The sequence below is a fragment of the Schistocerca nitens genome, chromosome 12 (assembly GCF_023898315.1).
Source record: "Schistocerca nitens isolate TAMUIC-IGC-003100 chromosome 12, iqSchNite1.1, whole genome shotgun sequence".
Taxonomy (NCBI): domain Eukaryota; kingdom Metazoa; phylum Arthropoda; class Insecta; order Orthoptera; family Acrididae; genus Schistocerca; species Schistocerca nitens.
In genome coordinates this window covers 22537125-22544244 of record NC_064625.1, presented here as the reverse complement: position 1 = coordinate 22544244, position 7120 = coordinate 22537125, and positions in this window count along the sequence as shown.

The following is a 7120-nucleotide window of genomic DNA, read 5'->3' as shown; positions in this document are numbered from 1 at the left end:
GTCTTTAAGCTAACTTCCCATTCATCCTCTTTAATACTCATATTGTAGACGTAATGCAGCCTAAACAGATTACACCTCCCACTGAATTTCGAACTTCGACCCGAAAATTGGCAGGTCCTGTCAAGACTGCATTAAAACAACACTGTCCTGATACTACTCGGTCGACATATGTGACGAATAAGAGCTTCCGTGAACGTTAATGTAGCTGGAAATGACCGTGTTCACAAATGTGAGAGAAGCCAGATACGTCTGCCCTGATTTCTCGCATACGTAAGTTTTGAGGCAACTGCATATCATACATAAGTTCTATGGTAACTGTATATTACGTCCACACACGCAAGCGAGGCTTAAAAAACTATAGCATGATGAGTATTCACACGACTACCAAAATTAAAATTGTTTCCCGCTAATATGTTTATTCACTAAGCACACTGGGCAAGTCGTTGTGAGATGCTGTTCGGCAACGTAATGTCGAACATTGCACAACTACTCAACACACAATACGAGGTGCATTCAAGTTCTAAGGCCTCCGATTTTTTTTCTAATTAACTACTCACCCGAAATCGATGAAACTGGCGTTACTTCTCGGCGCAATCGCCCTGCAGACGTACACATTTTTCACAACGCTGACGCCATGATTCCATGGCAGCGGCGAAGGCTTCTTTAGGAGTCTGTTTTGACCACTGTAAAATTGCTGAGGCAATAGCAGCACGGCTGGTGAATGTGCGGCCACGGAGAGTGTCTTTCATTGTTGGAAAAAGCCAAAAGTCACTAGGAGCCAGGTCACGTGAGTAGGGAGCACGAGGAATCACTTCAAAGTTGATATCACGATGAAACTGTTGCGTAACGTTAGCTCGATGTGCGGGTGCGTTGTCTTGGTGAAACAGCACACGCGCAGCCCTTCCCGGACTTTTTGTTGCAGTGCAGGAAGGAATTTGTTCTTCAAAACATTTTCGTAGGATGCACCTGTTACCGTAGTGCCCTTTGGAACGCAATGGGTAAGGATTACGCCCTCGCTGTCCCAGAACATGGACACCATCATTTTTTCAGCACTGGCGCCCACCTGGATGAGACTTTTCGCATTTTCAGGTCGTCATGCAGGATTGTGTGCACAGAACCCACAGAAATGCCAACTCTGGAGGCGATCTGTTCAACAGTCATTCGGCGATCCCCCAAAACAATTCTCTCCACTTTCTTGATCATGTCATCAGACCGGCTTGTGCGAGGCCGAGGTTGTTTCGGTTTGTTGTCACACGATGTTCTGCCTTCATTAAACTGTCGCACCCACGAACGCACTTTCGACACATCCATAACTCCAACACCACATGTCTCCTTCAACTGTCGATGAATTTCAGTTGGTTTCACACCACGCAAATTCAGAAAACGAATGATTGCACGCTGTTCAAGTAAGGAAAACGTCGCCATTTTAAGTATTTTAAACAGTTCCCATTCTCGCCCCTGGCGGTAAAATTCCATCTGCCGTACGGTGCTGCCATCTCTGGGATGTATTGACAATGAACGCGGCCTCATTTTAAAACAATGCGCATGTTTCTATCTCTTTTCAGTCCGGAGAAAAAAAATCGGAGGCCTTAGAACTTGAATGCACCTCGTAATCCACACGAGAATTGTCGCAAAAACCAAGGGGCATGTGAATAAAAATATAACAACAGCAAAAAGCACAAATAAATACGCATCAGCACCTAAGGAACGAATGAAAACTGAAGACTTAATACGAGGGTGAGTCAAATGAAACCCTTAAATATTTTTTATTGTGCACAAGTGGTATAAAGCTGTATCACTTTTCAACATAATCTCCCCCACGCTCAATCCAAGTCTTTCAGCGGTTACAAAGTGCATAAATTCCTCTAGAAAAAAATTCTTTTGGTAGTCCGCGCAACCACTCATGCATCGCGTGGCGTATCTCTTCATCAGAACGGAACTTCTTTCCTCCCATTGCGTCTGTCAGTGGTCAAAACATGGAAATCACCTGGGGCAAGGTCTGGTGAGTATGGTGGATGAGGAATACACTCAAAATGCAGGTCTGTGATTGTTGCAACTGTTGTACGGGCAGTGTGGGGCCTTGCATTGTCATGTTGCGAAAGGACACCTGCTGACAGCAATCCATGTCGTTTTGATTTGATTGCAGGCCACAGATGATTTTTTAGGAGATCTGTGTATGACGCACTGGTGACAGTGGTCCCTCTAGGCATGTAATGCTCCAAAATGACCCCTTTTTCGTCTCAAAAGAGAGTCAGCATAACCTTCCCTGCTGATGGTTCTGTTCGAAACTTCTTTGGTTTTGGTGATGAGGTATGGCGCCATTCCTTGCTCGCTCTCTTCGTTTCCAGTTGGTGGAAGTGAACCCAGGTTTCGCCCTAGTAACGATTCTTGCAAGGAAGCCACCACCTTCTCGTTCAAAGCGCCGAGGAAGTTCTTCATAAGCATCAACACGTTGTTCTCAAATGGTTCAAATGGCTCTGAGTACTATGGGACTCAACTGCTGAGGTCATTAGTCCCCTAGAACTTAGAACTAGTTAAACCTAACTAACCTAAGGACATCACAAACATCCATGCCCGAGGCAGGATTCGAACCTGCGACCGTAGTGGTCTTGCGGTTCCAGACTGCAGCGCCTTTAACCGCACGGCCACTTCGGCCGGCTCAACACGTTGTTCTCTCATTTCAGGAGTCAGCTGCCATGGCGCCCATATTGCAGACACTTTGTGAAACTGGAGCACATCATGCACAATGTGGTGTGCTGACCCATGACTAATCTGTAAATATGCTGCAGTGTCATTCAGTGCCACTCGGCAGTTTTCCTTCGCTATGGCTTCAACTGCTGCAATGTTCTGTGGAGTCACAACTCGTTGTGCCTGACCTGGACGAGGAGCATCTTCCACTGAAGTCACACCATTTGCGAACTTCCTACTCCATTCGTAGACTTGCTGCCATGACAAACATGCAATACCGTACTGAACCTTCATTCGTCGATGAATTTCAATAGGTTTCACATCTTCACTACGCAAAATCAGAATAACGGAACGCTGTTCTTCCCTGGTGCAAGTCGCAAGTGGGGCGGCCATCTTTATACTGCTACTGCGATGGTACGTGTGCATCTGCGCTATGCTGCCACCTACAGACCATTCTCCACGCTGTTTGTAGCACACTTACTAACTTACAGGACAACGGCGCGAAATTTCGATTTTTTATTACAAATTTACAAGTTTAAGGTTTTCATTTGACTCACCCTCGTAATTTTGGTCTCGTTAGTAATAATAGCAATTACCTGAAATAATATGGAATATGTCTTGAGAGAATGGGCTTGCAAAGAAATGACGTCTGTAAAACCGACTGATTTACTAAACAAGTGTGATTTTCGGTTTTGGAAGATACTGAGAAAATGCAATTCAGCATTAAGTGCAACTTCAGTTATTCGAAAGACAGTGACCACGGAAAAGTAACACAACCTTCATACAGTTAATAAGGTGAATATACAGTTCTTTTTAGCAATGGTTTGCGCGTGCTGATAATTTGTGTAAGTCAGTCTTCACTTCCGATACTGCAGTGTCTGGGTTTGTAAGAAGTACGATGCAGTTGGTTGGTTGGTTGGTTTGGAAGAGAGGACCAAACCGAGAGGTCATAGGTCCCATCGAATGAGGGAAGGAGGGGGAAGGATATCGGCCGTGCCTTTTCAAAGGAACCAACCCTTGCATTGGTTGAAGGGATTTAAGTAAATAATGGAATACCTAAATGAGGATGGCCGGACGCGGGTTTGAACCGTCGTCCTCCCGAAAGTGAGTCCAGTGTGCTAACCACTCTCTCAGTTACGATGCGGTGATCCCCTAGTTCGACAATACCCTCGGTGCCATCCACGCACCTTTGATGAGCACGATGCAGATGTACCGAGTGATACTTATGGAACTATATGAAAAAAACCGTAAATTAGTCACAAACTACGGCGCGCAAGCACTTTATTCAACACGTCAACGTCATTATTGTTGTTGTGGTCTTCAGTCCTGAGACTGGTTTGATGCAGCCCTCCATGCTACTCTATCCTGTGCAAGCTTCTTCATCTCCCAGTACTTACTGCAACCTACATCCTTCTGAATCTGCTTAGTGTATTCATCTCTTGGTCTACCTCTACGATTTTTACCCTCCACGCTGCCCTCCAATACTAAATTGGTGATTCCTTGATGCCTCAGAATATGTCCTACCAACCGATCCCTTCTTCTAGTCACTTTGTGCCACAAACTTCTCTTCTCCCCAATCCTATTCAGTACTTCCTCATTAGTTATGTGATCTACCCATCTAATCTTAAGCATTCTTCTGTAGCACCACATTTCGAAAGCTTCTGTTCTCTTCTTGTCCAAACTATTTATCGTCCATGTTTCACTTCCATACATGGCTGCATTACATACAAATACTTTCAGAAACGACTTCCTGACACTTAAATCTATACTCGATGTTAACAAATTTCTCTTCTTCAGAAATGCTTTCCTTGCCATTGCCAGTCTACATTTTATATCCTCTCTACGTCGACCATCATCAGCTATTTCGCTTCCCAAACAGCAAAACTCATTTACTACTTTAAGTGTCTCATTTCCTAATCTAATTCCTTCAGCATCACCCGACTTAATTCGACTACATTCCATTATCCTCGTTTTGCTTTCGTTGATGTTCATCTTATACCCTCCTTTCAAGACACTGTCCATTCCGTTCAACTGCTCTTCCTCAAGTCCTTTGCTGTCTCTGACAGAATTGCAATGTCTTCGGCAAACCTCAAAGTTTTTATTCCTTCTCCATGGAATTTAATACCTACTCCGAATTTTTCTTTTGTTTCCTTCACTGCTTGATCAATATACAGATTGAATAGCATCGGGGAAAGGCTACAACCCTGTCTCACTCCCTTCCCAACCACTGTTTCCCTTTCGTGCCCCTCGACTCTTATAACTGCCATCTGGTTTCTGCACAAATTGTAAATAGTCTTTCGCTCCCTGTATTTTGCTCCTGCCACCTTTAGAATTTGAAAGAGAGTATTCCACTCAACATTATCAAAAGCTTTCTCTAAGTCTACAAATGCTAGAAACGTAGGTTTGCCTTTCCTTAATCTAACTTCTAAGATAAGTCGTAGAGTCAGTATTGCCTCACGTGTTCCAACATTTCTACGGAATCCAAACTGATCTTCCCCGAGGTCGGCTTCTACTAGTTTTTCCATTCGTCTGTAAAGAATTCGTGTTAGTATTTTGCAACCGTGACTTATTAAACTGATAGTTCGGTAATTTTCACATCTATCAACACCTGCTTTCTTTGGGATTGGAACGTCACTCTAGACATAATATGTTCGATATGCCTATATGATTAGCGATGATGTGGTGCAGACGGATAGCGAAATTCTGCAAGACTCGGTGAAGTGTCGGAACATCCATGCTGACGATGACCTCCTGAATGGGTGTTTTCAAACAAAGCTCCGGGAGTAGACAACATTCCATAAGAACTACTGACGGCCTTGGGAGAGCCAGTCCTGACAAAACTCTACCATCTGGTGAGCAAGATGTATGAGACATGCGAAATACCCTCAGACTTCAATAAGAATATAATAATTCCAATCCCAAAGAAAGCAGGTGTTGACACATGTGAAAATTACCGAACTATCAGTTTAATAAGTCACAGCTGCAAAATACTAACACGAATGGAAAAACACAGAAGCCGACCTCGGGGAAGATCAGTTTGGATTCCGTAGAAATGTTGGAACACGTGACGCAATACTGACCCTACGACTTATCTTAGAAAATAGATTAAGGAAAGGCAAACCTACGTTTCTAGCATTTGTAGACTTGGAGAAAGTATTTGACAATGTTGACTGGAATACTCTCTTTCAAATTCTGAAGGTGGCAGGGGTAAAATACAGGGAGCAAAAGGCTATTTACAATTTCTACAGAAACCAGATGGCAGTTATAAGAGTTGAGGGACATGAAAAGGAAGCAGTGGTTGGGAAGGGAGTGAGACAGGGTTGTAGCTTATCCCCGATGTTATTCAGTCTCTATATTGAGCAAGCAGTGAAGGAAACAAAAGAAAAATTCGGAGTAGGTATTAAAATCCATGGAGAAGGAATAAAAACTTTGAGGTTTGCCGAAGACATTGTAATTCTGTCAGAGACAGCAAAGGACTTGAGGAAGAGCAGTTGAACGGAATGGACAGTGTCTTGAAAGGAGGGTATAAGATGAACATCAACGAAAGCAAAACGAGGATAATGGAATGTAGTCGAATTAAGTCGGGTGATGCTGAAGGAATTAGATTAGGAAATGAAACACTTAAAGTAGTAAAGGAGTTTTGCTATTTGGGGAGCGAAATAACTGATGATGGGCGAAGTAGAGAGGATATAAAATGTAGACTGGCAATGGCAAGGAAAGAATTTCTGAAGAAGAGAAATTTGTTAACATCGAGTATAGATTTAAGTGTCAGGAAGTCGTTTCTGAAAGTATTTGTATGTAGTGTAGCCATGTATGGAAGTGAAACATGGACGATAAATACACTCCTGGAAATTGAAATAAGAACACCGTGAATTCATTGTCCCAGGAAGGGGAAACTTTATTGACACATTCCTGGGGTCAGATACATCACATGATCACACTGACAGAACCACAGGCACATAGACACAGGCAACAGAGCATGCACAATGTCGGCACTAGTACAGTGTATATCCACCTTTCGCAGCAATGCAGGCTGCTATTCTCCCATGGAGACGATCGTAGAGATGCTGGATGTAGTCCTGTGGAACGGCTTGCCATGCCATTTCCACCTGGCGCCTCAGTTGGACCAGCGTTCGTGCTGGACGTGCAGACCGCGTGAGACGACGCTTCATCCAGTCCCAAACATGCTCAATGGGGGACAGATCCGGAGATCTTGCTGGCCAGGGTAGTTGACTTACACCTTCTAGAGCACGTTGGGTGGCACGGGATACATGCGGACGTGCATTGTCCTGTTGGAACAGCAAGTTCCCTTGCCGGTCTAGGAATGGTAGAACGATGGGTTCGATGACGGTTTGGATGTACCGTGCACTATTCAGTGTCCCCTCGACGATCACCAGTGGTGTACGGCCAGTGTAGGAGATCGCTCCCCACA